This window comes from Monodon monoceros, unplaced genomic scaffold, assembly GCF_005190385.1.
Source record: "Monodon monoceros isolate NGI ecotype Baffin Bay Population unplaced genomic scaffold, NGI_Narwhal_1 Super_Scaffold_20, whole genome shotgun sequence".
Taxonomy (NCBI): Eukaryota; Metazoa; Chordata; class Mammalia; order Artiodactyla; family Monodontidae; genus Monodon; species Monodon monoceros.
Genome location: NW_021703777.1, coordinates 28,088,847 through 28,105,893, shown reverse-complemented (window position 1 = coordinate 28,105,893; position 17,047 = coordinate 28,088,847).

The window sequence follows — 17,047 nt, the reverse complement described above, 5'->3', positions numbered from 1 at the left end:
TCTGAGGTTACCAAAAGCTAAGGACACAATAACAAATGATGAAATATTGGCAACTTGGTCACAATCCCTCAATTGATCACATCAGTCAAATAGTGGAGAAGGAGCAAAGCAGACTAGATAAAATGTTTCCAGGATATATTTGATCACAATGACTTCGGGTACATTTTATGTATCTTTTTCATGGCGCTAGCTTTGCATTCAGTAGCCAAGAGCTTATACATCTCCCTCCTGTATGCTCCTACCCTATTGACATACATCACACTGGTGACTTGATTTGGCCAATGAAATGAGAGCAGAAGTAACAATGTGGCTTTGTATTTCTATCTGCCATGAACTGAGCAATCTAGATTGGGGGCTGTTCAATCAACCCTGAATAAGTAAGAGATGGAGCAGAGAGGTCTCACATTTGGGCCAACCCACAGTGAATACGTAATAAGAACAAGCGGTAAACACTTGCTGTTTTAAATGACAGATGATTTGGGGTCATTCATTACTGCAGCTCAGCTTGGCATATGGTAACTAACACACATTATTTCAGAGATGAAAATTTTCTCCATCTGAAAAAAAGAGACACTAGGTTGCAATCATGTTATCCTGCTTACAGTACAAAGGCTATGTAAGATCCTAACAAAACTTAGCTGCCTGGGAAACCTTCGTAATATTGACATTTCCAAGATTACAAAAATTTCCTTTTGGTAATCTGTAAATTTTTATCTTTATTTCAACCAAAGTGTAAAAGGAATACAATTAATTGATATTTGTGATGTTCTCTTGGTAGGGTATTGGGTGTAACTAAGAATTCAAAATTAGATTTTTATGTTAACAATGGAATTTGCAAAGAGATTTCATTGACTTGCGTGAACAAAGAGCTGAACACTGGGATGATTTACTTTGCTTTTTAGACAAGAAGGACAGTCATTAAAAACGAAAGGAAGGCAAAATAAAATCATGACTATTCTCAAAAGGGACAAAGCTTTTTGTTATTCTGAATGCATAATGTTGGGTGTGTCTTTTCAGAGAGGTTTGTACCTTACAATGTTATAACTCTAAGAAATTCCACGTGCTTCTTCTACCTAATAACAGATTATAGTAATTTTTGAATTAGTTGGAAAAGTTATGAAAAATAGCTATTCCATTGTACTCCAACAGGAATGACTTTTCACACAATTACCTAAACTAACCCAATGCTATTGCCTTACTCAATTTGGCATCCTGCAAGCAAATTTGCTGAGTAGTTTCTAGAAAATAAATATTTGATGCTATGTCAAGATGTATAAGCCCTGATTCTTAGGCACTTTTGCAGAGTGAAGGGAATTATACTGCCGATGACTGAGGAACCAGCGTGCAGGATACATTCTCACTGCAATCAAATCTGGACTTGCCACTGAGCTATCCTCAGATTTCTCTCTCTGTTTCTTTATTAAGCCCAAACTCTTTATCAAGAAAATCAAACAAATATGGATCGTGTTTCCAGTGAGAATATAAACTATAGAATTGTAGTCTTTCATAGAAGGAAACTTTAAGCATGAGTTATTTCCCACCCTCTTTCCCCAAACCCAACACTGTAATATCTCCCTAGCTTGGACACTCAGTCTCTGCTTATACCTCCCTAGAGATGAGGAACGTAATGTCTCCCATCTCCTCAGAGCTGTAGCTATTAGAAAGTGTTTTGTTCTACTTAGTTGTAATCTGGCTGCCTCTCCTTTCACTCATGACACTAGCTCTATCCCTAGAGTCACACTGAGTAAGTGTGGCCCCTCTTCCACATGAACGGGGTAAAGTAGTTAACATCATCCAACATGCCTTGACCTTTCTCAGGGCAGAACTCCCTGCCTTCCCTTTTCTAAACAAATATGTTAACATCTCCCTACAACTTCTTATTTGTCAGAGTTCCTTATCCACTTGACATTTTGACACTCTCCCTGGAGTAGACTAAGATTTGACACTATTTCCCTTAAAATAGTTACCTAATAATGGTCTAATAGGAGGGTACTGGCTCCCAGGACTGAGCCCAATTATCTGAAAAATGTGGAGAAAAACACAAGCATTAGCCTCTCACTCTAGGGATTTCATCAATGATGAGCAATCATACCACATTATTGATCCATTAGTGCTACTTATTAAGGAAAATCTTTAAATCCAGTTTATATGTGTGGTTCCTAAACCTTCTCCATTCTAGGGTAGAGCTATGGGAATATTTGGGACCTCAGTTTCAAATCTTAATTTAATAACCTTGCTAGCATTGTTGAAGCAATCAAAAACGATTGGATAGTGATAATTCCTACCAAATAAAGGTCATTTGAAGATAAACTTTTAATATTATGTTCTTTAATAGGACAGACCTATCTCAATGGGGTGGTGGAAAGCAAAGCATTGAGAAGTGTTGCCACAAAAGGGTTTTGCTCCATCCTTTTCCAAACCCCTTGTACCCAGTATAAACAGCACTGTGGACTTTGTCTGTTTCAGTCCCCTTCAGTGAAACAAATATTGTAAATGACTCTTAAGTCATCTTCTAAAGCATTTGGTTAAGACAAGGAAATCCTAGCAACAGCCACAGCACCACCAGCCCCTACTCCACAGAGAGAAAGATGAGATGTTATTCTAAAAATACTCCTTAGCATCTTATTTCTTACAGAATTGTGTAGATACTGACTGTGATGTTGTAAACATGACAGTCTCCTCAATGTGAGCTGAATTAATCAATTTATCAGGAGCCAAATAGCTATGTGGGCTGGACTAAAGTGGCTTATTAAGGATTCGACTGCATTAATTGCTTGCAGAGTGGGCAGAGAACAAAAGAAGGAGGGAAGAAAGAAAGAAAGGTAAGGGTTCACCAGAGGGATCCTCACTAGTCGGCCCATGGGGTAGGAGAATGACCTACACTTTGGTGGTGTGCATAAAGTCTTCTGCTAGGAAAGGGGAACTTGGAATACCATGTGACCCTGGATGAAATTCTAAAGAAAAATCTTATTGTGTTAGGACTCAAAACTGGCAGAACAGTCACTTGTCCCATCCTGTCTGCACACATGTTTAAGCACATTGAGATGAAATGAGGCTTTTCTTTCTCACTTACAGAAAACTAGCTTCTCTGAGATAAAAGGAATCTTGGCTCCGAGCTGAGGGAAAGCAGGAAGATCATGGGGTGGCTAGGAAATATGTGAAAGCAAGTTCAGACTTTCCCCAGGGCACTGGGGTTATGGAGAGGCCATGACAACAGCAGTTTAGTCATCATTAAAAGCATAGATTTTGGAGCCAAAGAGAGCTGGGTTCAAGTTTCTGTTCTACTCTTTCCTGTGTGTACATTCTTCAGCAGTTTATTTAATTTTCCTGGGCCTTGGTTTCCTTAGATGAAGACTATAACTGCCTAGATCACAGAACTTTTCTGAGATGCAGAGGAGAGGGTATATGAAGGTGTACTGACTGGCATATAATAAACATTCAATAAATGAAATCTTAAAAGAAATGCCTCCATGATTGTCAGAAGAACAATTCTATATAACCCACTTCAGAATCTCTTCCTGATCCAAAATTCTATCAGTCTCCATCTGTATAGTTAATTAAAATCACAAAATGTTAGAGTTAAAAGGGACTGTCGAGACCATCTATTTCAACCTCCTTGTATTACAAATGGGAAAATCAAGGTCCAGACCAAAGATTAAGTGTCTTGCTCAAAGTCCCTTTAAAGGAATTCTTAGCAGAAGGTGAACCTCAAATTTTAACTAATTAGAATTGTATTAAAAAAAATATTTTGCATGGACCATGCGCTGCAGCTTTCATCCACAGAGCTCTGCAGGCATACATCAACTAAAGTGCAAATCACCACTGCACTGTAGGTAAGTATTAATTCTCATGACTTATAGTTAATAGGTATTAAGCACCCACAAGGAAAATTCAAAACAAAAAATTACCCTTGCTTCAGTGAAGTTTGCTTGTAGATCTTTCTGGTTGACTTTGCCTCCTTCCCTTACCCACCCTACTAATACTCATCTCTATAAATGAGCCTTGATATCATCAGGGCTGGTGGCCTTTGTATTGATCATGTACTGTGTGCATTTCACTGCTGGTGCAAGACTGCGGATGGGAGGGAAAACCCTCTAGCCTTGCATTTAGCTGTGAGTTTGCACTGCTCACCTGTCATAATTGGGCCTGGCTGTGGTTATATAAATGGAGTCAGTAGAGTAACTTTTGCCCATACATCATCCTCTTCAGGACTTCCGTGTCCATTTAGGAAATTGCCCCTATAGCATCAGGTCCATTGTGTTAAAACAGTATTTAAAAATAACTCGAGGGGAGATTACTCAGGGGATGGTGACCAGCTGTTCTCTTTCTCTGCTGAGAGAGGAATCTTTTTTTTTTTTTTGCGGTGCGCGGGCCTCTAACACAGGCTCCGGATGCACAGGCTCAGCGGCCATGGATCACGGGCCTGGCCGGTCTGCGGCATGTGGGATCTTCCCGGACTGGGGCACGAACCCGTGTCCCCTGCATCAGCAGGCTGACTCTCAACCACTGTGCCACCAGGGAAGCCCGTGAGAGGAATCTTTAAAAAGCTGTTTGATGATGGCAAAAAGGATTTCAGACAAAACTAGGTAAATCTCTTGACTGGAAGAGTTGCAGAAGCTGTGGAAACTTCATTCAGAACTATAAAACCAGCTGGTTTTTGTGTCTTCTTGTGCAGTGGTTTGTAAGCAGCCTGTCGAGAGGCAGAGGATGGACCTTGTTTCCCTTGAGGTTTCCTTAAGCACAATGATCACATGACAGGTACAGTATCCCAGGAGATTCTGCATAAATCAAACTACGTCTTGAAAAGAATTTCCTTCCCCCTGCTCACACGGAAGACAAACATGTCAACTACATCCTCCCAGAATACGCTCCTTCTTTTTCTGAAGAAAAAGAACATGAGAAGAAATGATACTTTTCCCCCAAAGAGAAGGGCTTCTTGGTATACTAAGCAGAGTAGCAAAGAAGGTACTTATTATGTAAGACCTCTCAACTGGGAGAGAGAAAATGAAGACCTGGGCTCTGATGTTTCTACTGCAGGAATCCAACTCAGACCCATGGCTGGTGACCCGGCCCCACGAACTCCTCCATTCTGGGGGATTGCAGGAAAAATTACAACAGAAAACGAAGGCTGGGTTTGTTTCAGGGATTATAATGGGTTAGAAATAAGCTGGTGTTTATGTTGCCTCCAAAGAGCTTAATAGCTGTAGAGCTTGAACTTTTGTGTTTGTTTAAAAAATGCCAGGGGACAACATTTTTTCATTTTCCTTCTGCAGTAGCTGTTGGTTGCTTCAAATCCCTTCATGAATGTATTATGGAAAACTGGGACAGAATTTTCCCCTTGTTAGCCAAGTGCATGCCTGCTGAGGTTTTATGTTAGAAAAGAGTTTTCTTTAAATGAAATGTACAGTAGAAACCCAAGCCATCAAGTACAGAATCATGCAGCCTAGAAACGTGTGCTTTTCCTTATTTTTTTTGTCCAAACTCTCTTCTACCTTCCACTGATTTTATGCACACTATAAGCCAAACAATACCAGTTTTAGAGATATAATATTTCAATGGGTTCAACTTTAAAGTTTTTATCATTCTGTGGACCTAAAATGAATTCATTTCACCAAAAAACCTTTATTAGGTATTTATATGATTTTTATTTTCTTTTACTCTTGTTTATGATTTGATGCCCAGAGTATTTTGAAACAGAATATATTAAAATGAATATTCTGTTTGATTACCTATGTTAACAAAAAAAAAAAGAAAAAATCCTCTTTTTCTATAAAGTGTATTGAAAATACATAATAAGCTTTCTAGTCTCTTATAATTTATAGACGCTCTTAGTTGGACAACCAGCTTTTGGTTTTAGTACAAAAGTAGTAAGTATTAGTAAAGCAGCTCTCACAAAAGCATGCATCAGTAAGGGAAAGTAAATTGTTTATTTTGTCATCCATTCCAGCTCTTATTGAGAGAGGCCCTGTTGCATTGTGAAAAATGCATAATGTTTGGAGTTAGATTGAGGTTCAAATCAAGTCTTGGTGCTCACATAATCTTGAGTTCCTGATCCATAAGAGGTATATACTAATACCCATCTCATAATGTTGTGGTGAGTATAATCAAGTAACTGGCACAGAGTTCCAAGCCCACCTACTGGTACTTAATAGGCTCTTAATCAATACTAGTCATTTCTAATATTTTCAAAGCTTTACTCCAAGGATCTATTCAGAATCCTATGTATATTTCTTCTGTCTGCACAAACTCAGCCCTGCAATGTGATGGCGAATGACCCATTAAAATTTTCAAGAGTTCTTGACCTTGAAAAGATTTTCAGTGATGGGTATCAAGAAAAAACATCAAATATTTAAAGACTGCTTTTCTATATTGGTTCCACTAACTGATGGATGCAAAACTTTTAAATTATAAGCCACATGTCTTCTAGCCAAATATCTTAGGAGAGCAACAGTTGCAACAGATAATCTTCTGTGTTGCTATTCTGTGATGTTTTTATTTTTCTGGTCCTTGGACATGTTAATATAGTATTCACCATAAATATTTGTTCATGGAATTTTCATCTATCCAGAAGAGGAGTGGACTTGTAATTGTCCTGTGCTTTGCAACCAATAAGATTAAAGAAAGTAATCCCATGATGGGCTATTTCATCAATATAAAAATATGTATAAGTTATCAGTTGTCCTCCCACCTTAAAGAATGATTGGGATTTGACAGAAATCTAACTTTAGCCAGCAGAAGATTTCATCCTTTGGGGCAAGAGGTTGCTGTCATGTTTGAAATCTTTAAAAATTATTTTAACCTTAATGTCGTGTACATTTCACATAACCTCTGACATTTTTGAATCTCTTGCCTTCAGGAAAATAGGTGGATTGGTAATTGAAAAGAGAATACAACGTGATTAAAAAAAAAATTCCACTTTCCACACATCCCAAAGATTTGCCCCTCTAGAAATCATGATCTTTTCTCTAGAATGTAAGTTCTCTGAGGGCAGGGATCTGTTTTATTTACTGATGTCTCTCATGTACCTATAGCAGCAGTTCCTGGCACATAATAGGTGCTCAAAAATTGCTCATTGAGTGGATGACTAAATAATCATTTAGATCATATCACAACTAAATAGTGTGTGTAACTTACTAATGGTCTGTTAAGGTAGGACAACAAGTTTCTTTCTTTCTCTCTGTTCTTTGAAATTTTCCTGCTATTGCTTTTAAAGATTAGCCAAAAGGAGATCTGGAAAGTGCCTTCTTGGTGTGATCACACAGCTGGATCACACTCCAGCTCATTTGTGGAAATCACACTCTGCCCACCCCCTTTCATCAGCCTGGGATTTAACCAACTTTTTTCGTTTATTTTTTTAAATTACAGATTCTCAAATACTCTAGGTCTGTTAAAACAAAACAGAAAGTTGAAAAGCAAATTTGAGGATCTAAAACCACCAGATGCTAATTGAACTTTAAAAGATTTATTTTTTAAGCTTCATCCTGTCTACATTCCACAAATCAATTTACCATTTGCTGAAAACCAGATATCCACCAAGTATTGTGTTAGACAGAAGTGAGCTCATAGAATCTCAGGTGGGGAATTTTCTAAACATTTATAACAGGTAATTCTCAGTTCTCTTCAATGTTGACTTGTGGTGTTTGATGGCTCCTTAAATGTGTGTATTTGTATTCAATAAGTGTATGTATATGTATAATGTAGATTTGGGTTTTTTTTCCCTCCAATTCTGTCATCTAAGAACAAAGAACAGTGGGTTGTCATGTTTCTTTTAATAAGGGTTGTAAGGTCTCCAATTTAGAAAGCCTCAGATATTGAAGTGTAAAGATGTAGTGAAAAAACCTCTTGCAATAATCCAGGGGAAGTCATTTCACCAGCAACGTTCAGAAGTCTTAATCTTTAGGGTCTCTTTTTCCTTGGTCTGCAAGACATTTGTATTCTTCTCACAACCTCACATAATTCCTGGTCCTCATCCTCTGTACTACCAAGCTGAGAAATTTTGGGAATCCAGAATCATTAGGCAAACCACACAGCTGCTGCCACATCTCTTGCCTCTATAATTTCCGCTGATTGATATATCTGTGCTCAGAATGGATAATCCATCCCTTTAAAAGGTTAATATGAAATGCTCACAGTGGCAATTTTCTTTGTATTTGGTTTAATTCTATCTTTTCCTACCCTCCGTTATTTTGTTCTGTTCTTTGGGATTGGGCTTATTTACCCCCTTCCAAAGAGCACCGTTGGAAATGTTTGCCTGTTGCCCGTGGTTGTAGTAGAAACAAAGGACATTCAGTCATAAGGATGACTGGGACAGACACAAAGATAAATTTCTAATGCATCTGGACTAAGAACAGAACAGAATGAGACCTTTTTCCAGATAGATTATGATTTATAGTCAAGCACTCAGAATACCCCCTAGCATCTTTCTCATCCTTCAACATGAAAATCTCAATTCCTCATGTATTCATTAATAACTTCTGCAAAATTTTATGAAGCACCTCACTTGTGTCAGGACCTGTGGAATGTACTGGGGACTATATATACATATATTTCTTTCATATATATATGAAATATATATATGAAAGATAAGTGTTCTACCTTTGAGGAATAAAAATTATCCATAAATAGATAATCAAAATATAATTATATAAATGCAATGACACTATAGTCAACTATAGGGACATTGCACGAGAAAAAATGAAATCTTCCCAAGGAAGTCAGGGAAAGTACCAGAAAAGAGGTGGTGTTGAGCTTGGCTTTACAAAGAGGGCAGAATAATATTGCAGGTAGAAACAGTGCTGGTCCCAGAGTGCTGAGAAAAGGCTAGCTAGTCCATGAGTGGTGGGGGAAATGGAGAGAGGGAATGCCAGGAAGATGGAATGAAGTAGAACTGCAGTGCTGAGGCATTTTGACTTAGTTGTAAAATCAAGAGTTTTGGAGCAAGGACCAATTTTGCCTTTTCCAGAAAAAGCTCTAATCCTGGAAGGAGAAGAGATGGAAGGAATAAGAAATCTCTGGGAAGTGGAAATGTTAGAAGTGATTTTTTTTCTTTTTCCAGTGTTACCATTGCATTCTCAGTGTTGTTTTACCACCTCAGCTCTTAGACCTTATTGTAGAAGAAAAGCAGGATTGTCATATTTAATGCCTAAGTCTGTCGTGGAAGAATGAGTTGTCTCCTTTAAAATTCAAATCCCAAGGTCATATGTGTGTCCATGACAAACCCTTTACAGATATTAGCCCATAGATAGAACCCTCTGGAAGGAGCAGCACAGATCCTGTTTCTGCTCCCTCATAGCTCCCTCAGGTAGTGTCTGATGTTCTCCAGGATGATCTGCAAATTATTTTCACATAATTTCCAGAATTTTCTCAAGGATCTCAAGAGACTCATTGCAGGTTTAAATCATTGCTCCTCTCCATCTGCTCTCTCCTCTCCTTTCCCTTCTCTTCTATCCTGTGAGTCTTCTGTCCTTTTCTCACAGAGTTGGAGGTTCTCCAGCTTTCTGTTTTGTATTCCTTTGGGAGCTCTTGATTGAGTTGAGCCTTAAGGCTTGGATAAATGCAGCATCCATTGGATAAAAAAATGTTCTTCCCAGGTACCTTTCTCCTCTCTTCATATTTCTAGGCCAGAGAATGCAGTAGTGGTTTTGCCAGAGACTTCTGATAAATGACTATTACTTCTATAAAATGTAAAATGCTCCATATTTGCTATGTTTCTTCATATCTGCCAACATCTGTTAGAAGATTCTTTGACCTTTCTTTGGGATTAATTGCTTTTCACATGCTCTGAAGTAGGGTATTTCTACCTACAAAATGTGCCCAGGTGTCTGTTTCAGTATTCTGGGCTCCCAAGAAGGGCACCTCTCTCTCTGTCTCTGGACAAAGGGAAGAAGGCCTTTGATCTCTTTCACCATGCTCCTGAGAGCAAATCCTGAGCCCTACGAAATACTAAATGATGCGGTCATTTTGTCCATGAAAATTTCCTAAATTGATCATTTATTTATTTTCCTATTTATTTATCTTTTATTTCATTTTTTTACTTTTTGGTATGTGGGTGTCCAGTTGTTATAGCACCCCCTATCGAAGGGACTATCTTTGATCCATTGTATTACCTTTGATCCTCTGTCAAAGATCAGTTTATTTATACCCATGAGGGTCTATTTCTGGGCTCTCTATTCTTTTCCATTGATCTATTTGTCTATTCTTATTTTTATATTTATTAACCTTTTTTTAAAATAAATTTATTTATTTTATTTATTTCATTTTTGGCTGCACTGGGTCCTTATTGCTGCATGTGGGCTTTCTCTAGTTGTGGCAAGTGGGGGCTTCTCATTGCGTGGCTTCTCTTTGTTGCAGAGCATGGGCTCTAGGCACGTGGGCTGCAGTAGTTGTGGCATGCAGGCTCAGTAGTTGTGGCTCACAGGCTCTAGAGCACAGGCTCAGTAGTTGTGGCACATGGGCTTAGTTGCTCCATGGCGTGGGGTATCTTCCCAGACCAGGGCTCAAACCCGTGTTCCCTGCATTGGCGGGCAGATTCTTAACCACTGTGCCACCAGGGAAGCCCAATTTGTCTATTCTTTTGCCAATACATCATTGTCTCTCTCTCTCTTTTTTTTTTTTTGCCCCCATGGGGCATGCAGGATATTAGTTCCCCGACCAGGTATGGAACCTGTGTCCCCTACAGTGGAAGCTTGGAGTCACCCACTGGACCACTGGGAAGTCCCTAATTTTTCTGTTTTAAATTAAGGACACTTGGGGCTTCCCTGGTGGCGCAGTGGTTGAGAGTCCGCCTGCCAATGCAGGGGACACGGGTTTGAGCCCTGGTCCGGGAAGATCCCACATGCCGCGGAGCAACTGGGCCCGTGAGCCACAACTACTGAGCCTGCGCGTCTGGAGCCTGTGCTCCGCAACAAGAGAGGCTGCGACAGTGAGAGGCCCACGCACCGCGATGAAGAGTGGCCCCTGCTCACCACAACTAGATAAAGCCCTCGCACAGAAACGAAGACCCAACACAGCCATAAATAAATAAATAAATAAAATTAAAAAAAAAAAAAATTAAGGACACTTCACTATCCTGTTTGCTGGAGAAACAATCTTCTAGTAGAAAGCTGTAGAATTTAATCACACTAATTCACAACTTACTTCTCTTTAAATTGTTGTTTTTATTATCATCAAAATTACACATGAAAATAATTATGAAAGTCAAATAGTTCTACCAGGCTTATAATGAGAAACAGCAGTTTCCTGCCCCCAAAGCTTCTAAAGCCTCATTGCCATTCTCTGGAGGAAGCCACATTCATTGTTTTCCTTTCCCTTCATATTTCTGAATAACATGCTTATAATCTTATTTCTTGATTATTTTCATTTTCATATATTATCTATTGATTTTCTGCTGTAGAAGATAAAGATTTAGCTCTCTGAGGTCTTTCTGCTCATCTCCCACAAACACAATCATCTCACAATTCTTAAGTCCACTTTCAAGTTTACTTTATTATTAATGTATAAGTATTTATACTGAGCCATGTAGAATGCTATTATTATATTTTGCTTTATATATAACTTTTTATCATCTCAATTTTTATGGCTTAGAATTCCATATACTTATCACTAATTCATCACTAAACTCTCTGCCAGAAGGGTAGAATCCCCTCGCAACACAGTTTTAATTTCTTATTGCAAAGTCTCCTAGATCATTCAGCTCCATTTTTACAGCCAGAAGTGATTATTCTCCGGGGTTTTTCTTTCATTCTCAATCATGGATCTATGTTTACCACCACCCTTTTATCTGTCTTCTGGACTAAATCCCTAATTCCTGGATCATGGAATTGTTGTTTTTCACAGATTACCTCCTAGTTTTGATGAAGCACATCTATCAGGTGATTCCTTAGAAATGCATGTTAGATACATTTTTTCAAAACTCCCACGTCTGAAAATGCTTTACTCTATTCTCAGGTATTGTTGCTATTTCATTGGAAATAGAATTATAAGTTGGAAAGCATTTCAAATCAAAATTTAAAGGCACTGCTCTTTCTTTCCAGCTTCCATTGTTGTTGTGAGAAATCCTATGTAATTTATATTTCCAATTTATTTGATGTGACCAGTTTTCTTTGAAAAAATATTAAGATTTTCCCTTCATCAACAGTTATGAAATTTCCTCTTAATCTAGAAATATATTTCCTTCAGTCTGAGAAATGCATTTCCTTCAGTTATCATACGAGTCTATATATATAAACACACATATGATAACTTTCTACTCCCTCTTTTTATTTTCCAGAGCTCCTTATATTTATGATCTAATGTTTCTTTCCTATTTTATAGGACCTTATTTTTTATTGCATTTCTGGAGCATTTCTTTAGCCTTACGTTGTAAACATTTTACTGACCATCATCTGACTAAGTGCCAGCAATATGTGAAAATTCCTCTCTCATGCCCGTAAAGAGAAAGAAGATGGTCTTCTCCGCCCCCCACCCTGACCTTTCCTCTTGGTATATGAACATGAAAATGAGTTATCTTACATCAAGATGAACGTGATACCCTGAGGATGACAGAGCAACAAATTAGAAGACTGGGCCCCTGGTAACTTGTGCAGAGTCTTTTTTTTTTTGCGGCCTCTCACTGTTGTGGCCTCTCCTGTTGCGGAGCACAGGTTCGGGACGCGCAGGCTCAGCGACCATGGCTCACGGGCCTACTGCTCCGCGGCATGTGGGATCTTCCTGGACCGGGGCACGAACCCGTGTCCCCTGCATCGGCAGGCGGACTCTCAACCACTGCACCACCAGGGAAGCCCTGTGCAGAGTCTTTTCAAAAAGAGAAATTTGTTTCTCATTTAAGGCATAGTAAGTTTTCTGAGGTTTAGTGTTTTTGTGGTATATCTTTTTCTGCCCTTTTAATTTTAATTTATCTGCATCTTCAAAAAGTCCATGTCTTATAAAAAGCAAATAATTGGGTCATGCATTTATATTCAGCCTGTCAACTGTCTTTAAATTGAAATTTAAAAGGTAGAAAAAATATAACTGCTGTAACTGTATTAATATCAAATAAACTTGAAGAGTTCTCTCTGGCATTTATTACTAGGGACAAAAATTGATATTTCATAATGATAAAATATCAATTCACCAGAAAGATATAACAATAATGAATGCATATGTACTTAAAAACAAGGGACTTTAAAAAACATGAAGTAAAATTTGGCAGAACTAAACAAATAAATCCACAAACATAGTTGGCTCTTTTTTTTTTCTTTTTTAACATCCTTATTAGAGTATAATAGCTTTACAATGGTGTGTTAGTTTCTGATTTATAACAAAGTGAATCAGTTATACATATGTACCCATATCTCTTCCCTCTTGGATCTCCCTCCCTCCCACCCTCCCTATCCCACCCATCTAGGTGGTCACAAAGCACCAAGCTGATCTCCCTGTGCTATGCGACTGCTTCCCACTAGCTATCTATTTTACGTTTGGTAGTGTATATATGTCCATGCCACTCTCCCACTTTGTCCCAGCTTACCTTCCCCCTCCCTGTATCCTCAAGTCCATTCTCTAGTAGGTCTGCACCTTTATTCCCATCTTGCCCCTAGTTTCTTCTCACCATTTTGTTTTCTTTTTTTAGATTCCATATATATGTGTTAGCATACAGTACTTGTTTTTCTCTTTCTGACTTACTTCATTCTGTATGACAGTCTCTAGGTACATCCACCTCACTACAAATAAATCAATTTCATTCCTTTTTATGGCAGAGTAATATTCCATTGTATATATGTGCCACATCTTCTTTATCCATTCATCCGATGATGGACATTTAGGTTGCTTCCATGTCCTGGCTATTGTAAATAGAGCTGCAATCAACATTTTGGTACATGACTCTTTTTGAATCATGGTTTTCTCAGGGTATATGCCCAGTAATGGGATTGCTGGGTCGTGTGGTAGTTCTATTTTTAGTTTTACAAGGAACCTGTATACTGTTCTCCATAGTGGCTGTATCAATTTACATTCCCACCAACAGTGCAAGAGGGTTCCCTTTTCTCCACACCCTCTCCAGCATTTATTGCTTGTAGAGTTTTTGATGATGGCCATTTTGACTGGTGTGAGATGATATCTCATTGTAGTTTTGATTTGTATTTCTCTAATGATTAATAATGTTGGGCATTCGTTCATGTGTTTGTTGGCAATCTGTATATCTTCTTTGGAGAAAGGTTTATTTAGGTCTTCAGCCCATTTTTGGATTGGGTTGTTTGTTTTTTTGATATTGAGCTGCATGAGCTGCTTGTAAATTTTGGAGATTAATCCTTTGTCAGTTGCTTCATTTGCAAATATTTTCTCCCATTCTGAGGGTTGTCTTTTCGTCTTCTTTATGGTTTCCTTTGCTATGCAAAAGCTTTTAAGTTTCAATAGGCCCCATTTGTTTACCTTTGTTTTTATTTCCATTTCTCTAGGAGGTGGGTCAAAAAGAATCTTGCTGTGATTTATGTCATAGAGTGTTCTGCCTATTTTTTCCTCTAAGAGTTTGATGGTGCCTGGCCTTACCTTTAGGTCTTTAATCCATTTTGAGCTTATTTTTGTGTATGGTGTTAGGGAGTGTTCTAATTTCATTCTTTTACATGTAGCTGTCCAGTTTTCCCAGCACAACTTATTGAAGGGGCTGTCTTTTCTCCATTTTATATTCTTGCCTCCTTTATCAAAGATAAGGTGACCATATGTACATGGGTTTATCTCTGGGATTTCTATCCTGTTCAATTGATCTATATTTCTGTTTTTGTGCCAGTACCATACTGTCTTGATTACTGTAGATTTGTAGCATAGTCTGAAGTCAGGGAGCCTGATTCCTCCAGATCCATTTTTCTTTCTCAATAGCTTTGGCTATTCGGGGTCTTTTGTGTTTCCATACAAATTGTGAATTTTTTGTTCTAGTTCTTTGAAAAATGCCAGTGGTACTATGAGAGGGATTGCATTGAATCTGTAGATTGCTTTGGGTAGTAGAGTCATTTTCACAATGTTGATTCTTCCAATTCAAAAACATGGTATATCTCTCCATCCTTTTATATCATCTTGACTTTCTGTCATCAGTGTCTTACAGTTTGCTGCATACAGGTCTTTTGTCTCCTTAGGTAGGTTTATTCCTAGGTATTTTATTCTTTTTCTGCAATGGTAAATGGCAGTGTTTCCTTAATTTCCCTCAGATTTTTCATCATTAGTATATAAGAATGCAAGAGATTTCTGTGCATTAATTTTGTATCCTGCTATTTTATACTTTGTATCCTGATAACTGATTAGCTCTAGTAGTTTTCTGGTCGCATCTTTAGGATTCTCTATGTATAGTATCATTTCATTTGCAAACAGTGACAGCTTCAGTTCTTTTCTGATTTGGATTCCTTTTATTTGTTTTTCTTCTCTGATTGCTGTGGCTAAAACTTCCAATACTCTGTTGTATAATAGTGGTGAGAGTGGGCAACCTTGTCTTTTTCCTGAACGTACAGGAAATGTTTTCAGTTTTTCACCATTGAGAATGACGTTTCCTGTGAGTTTGTCTTATATGGCCTTTATTATGTGGAGAGAGTTTCCCTCTATACCCACTTCCTCGAGGGTTTTTATCATAAATGAGTGTTAAATTTTGTCAAAAGCTTTTTCTGCATCTAGTGAGATCATCATATGGTTTTTATTCTTCAATTTATTAATATGGTGTATCACACTGATTCATTTGAATATACTGAAGAATCCTTGCATTCTTGAGATAAACCCCACTTGATCATGGTGTTTGATCCTTTTAATGTGCTGTTGGATTCTGTTTACTAGTATTTTTTTGAGGATTTTTGCATCTATGTTCATCAGTGATATTGGCCTGTAGTTTTCTTTCTTTGTGACATCTTTGTCTGGTTTTGTTATTAGGGTGATGGTGGCCTCGAAGAATGCGTTTGGGAGTGTTCCTCCCTTTGCTATATTCTGGAAGAGCTTGAGAAGGATAGGTGTTAGCTATTCTCTAAATGTTTGATAAAATTCACCTGTGAAGCCATCTGGTCCTGGGCTTTTGTTTGTTGGAAGATGTTTTTTTCTTTTTTTTTTTTTTGCATTATGTGGGTCTCTCACTGCTGTGGCCTCTCCCATTGTGGAGCACAGGCTCCAGATGTGCAGGCTCAGTGGCCATGGCTCATGGGCCTAGCCGCTCTGCGGCATGTGGGATCCTCCTGGACCGGGGCATGAACTCATGTCCCCTGCATTGGTAGGTGGACTCTCAACCACTGCGCCACCAGGGAAGACCTGTTGCAAGATTTTTAATCACACTTTCAATTTCAGTGCTTGTGATTGGTCTGCTTATATTTTCTATTTCTTTGTAGTTCAGTCTTGGAACATTGTGCTTTTCTAAGAATTTGTCCATTTCTTCCAGGTTGTCCATTTTACTGGCATATAGTTGCTTGTAGTAATCTGTCATGATCCTCTATATTTCTGCAGTGTCAGCTGTTACTTCTTCTTCATTTCTAATTCTATTGATTTGAGTCTCTCCTTTTTTTTTTTTTTTGGTGAGTCTGGCTAGTGGTTTATCAATTTTGTTTATCTTCTCAAAGAATGAGCTTTTAGTTTTATTGATCTTTGTTATTGTTTCCTTCGTTTCTTTTTTATTTATTTCTGATCTGATCTTTATGATTTGTTTCCTTCTGCTAACTTTGGGTTTTTTTGTTCTTCTTTCTCTAATTGCTTTAGGTGTAAGGTTAGGTTGTTTATTTGAGATGTTTCTTGTTTCTTAAGGTAGGATTGTATTGCTATAAACTTCCCTCTTAGAACTGCTTTTGCTGCATCCCATAAGTTTTGGGTTATTGTGTTTTCAATGTCATTTGTTACTAGGTATTTTTTGATTTCCTCTTTGCTTTCTTCAGTGATCTCTTGGTTATTAAGTAGTGTATTGTTTAGCTTCCACGTGTTTGTATTTTTCACAGATTTTTTCCTGTAATTGATATCTAGTCTCATAGCGTTGTTGTCGGAAAAGATAATTCATGTGATTTCAATTTTCTTAAATTTACCAAGGATTGAATTGTGAAACAAGATATGATCTATTCTGCTG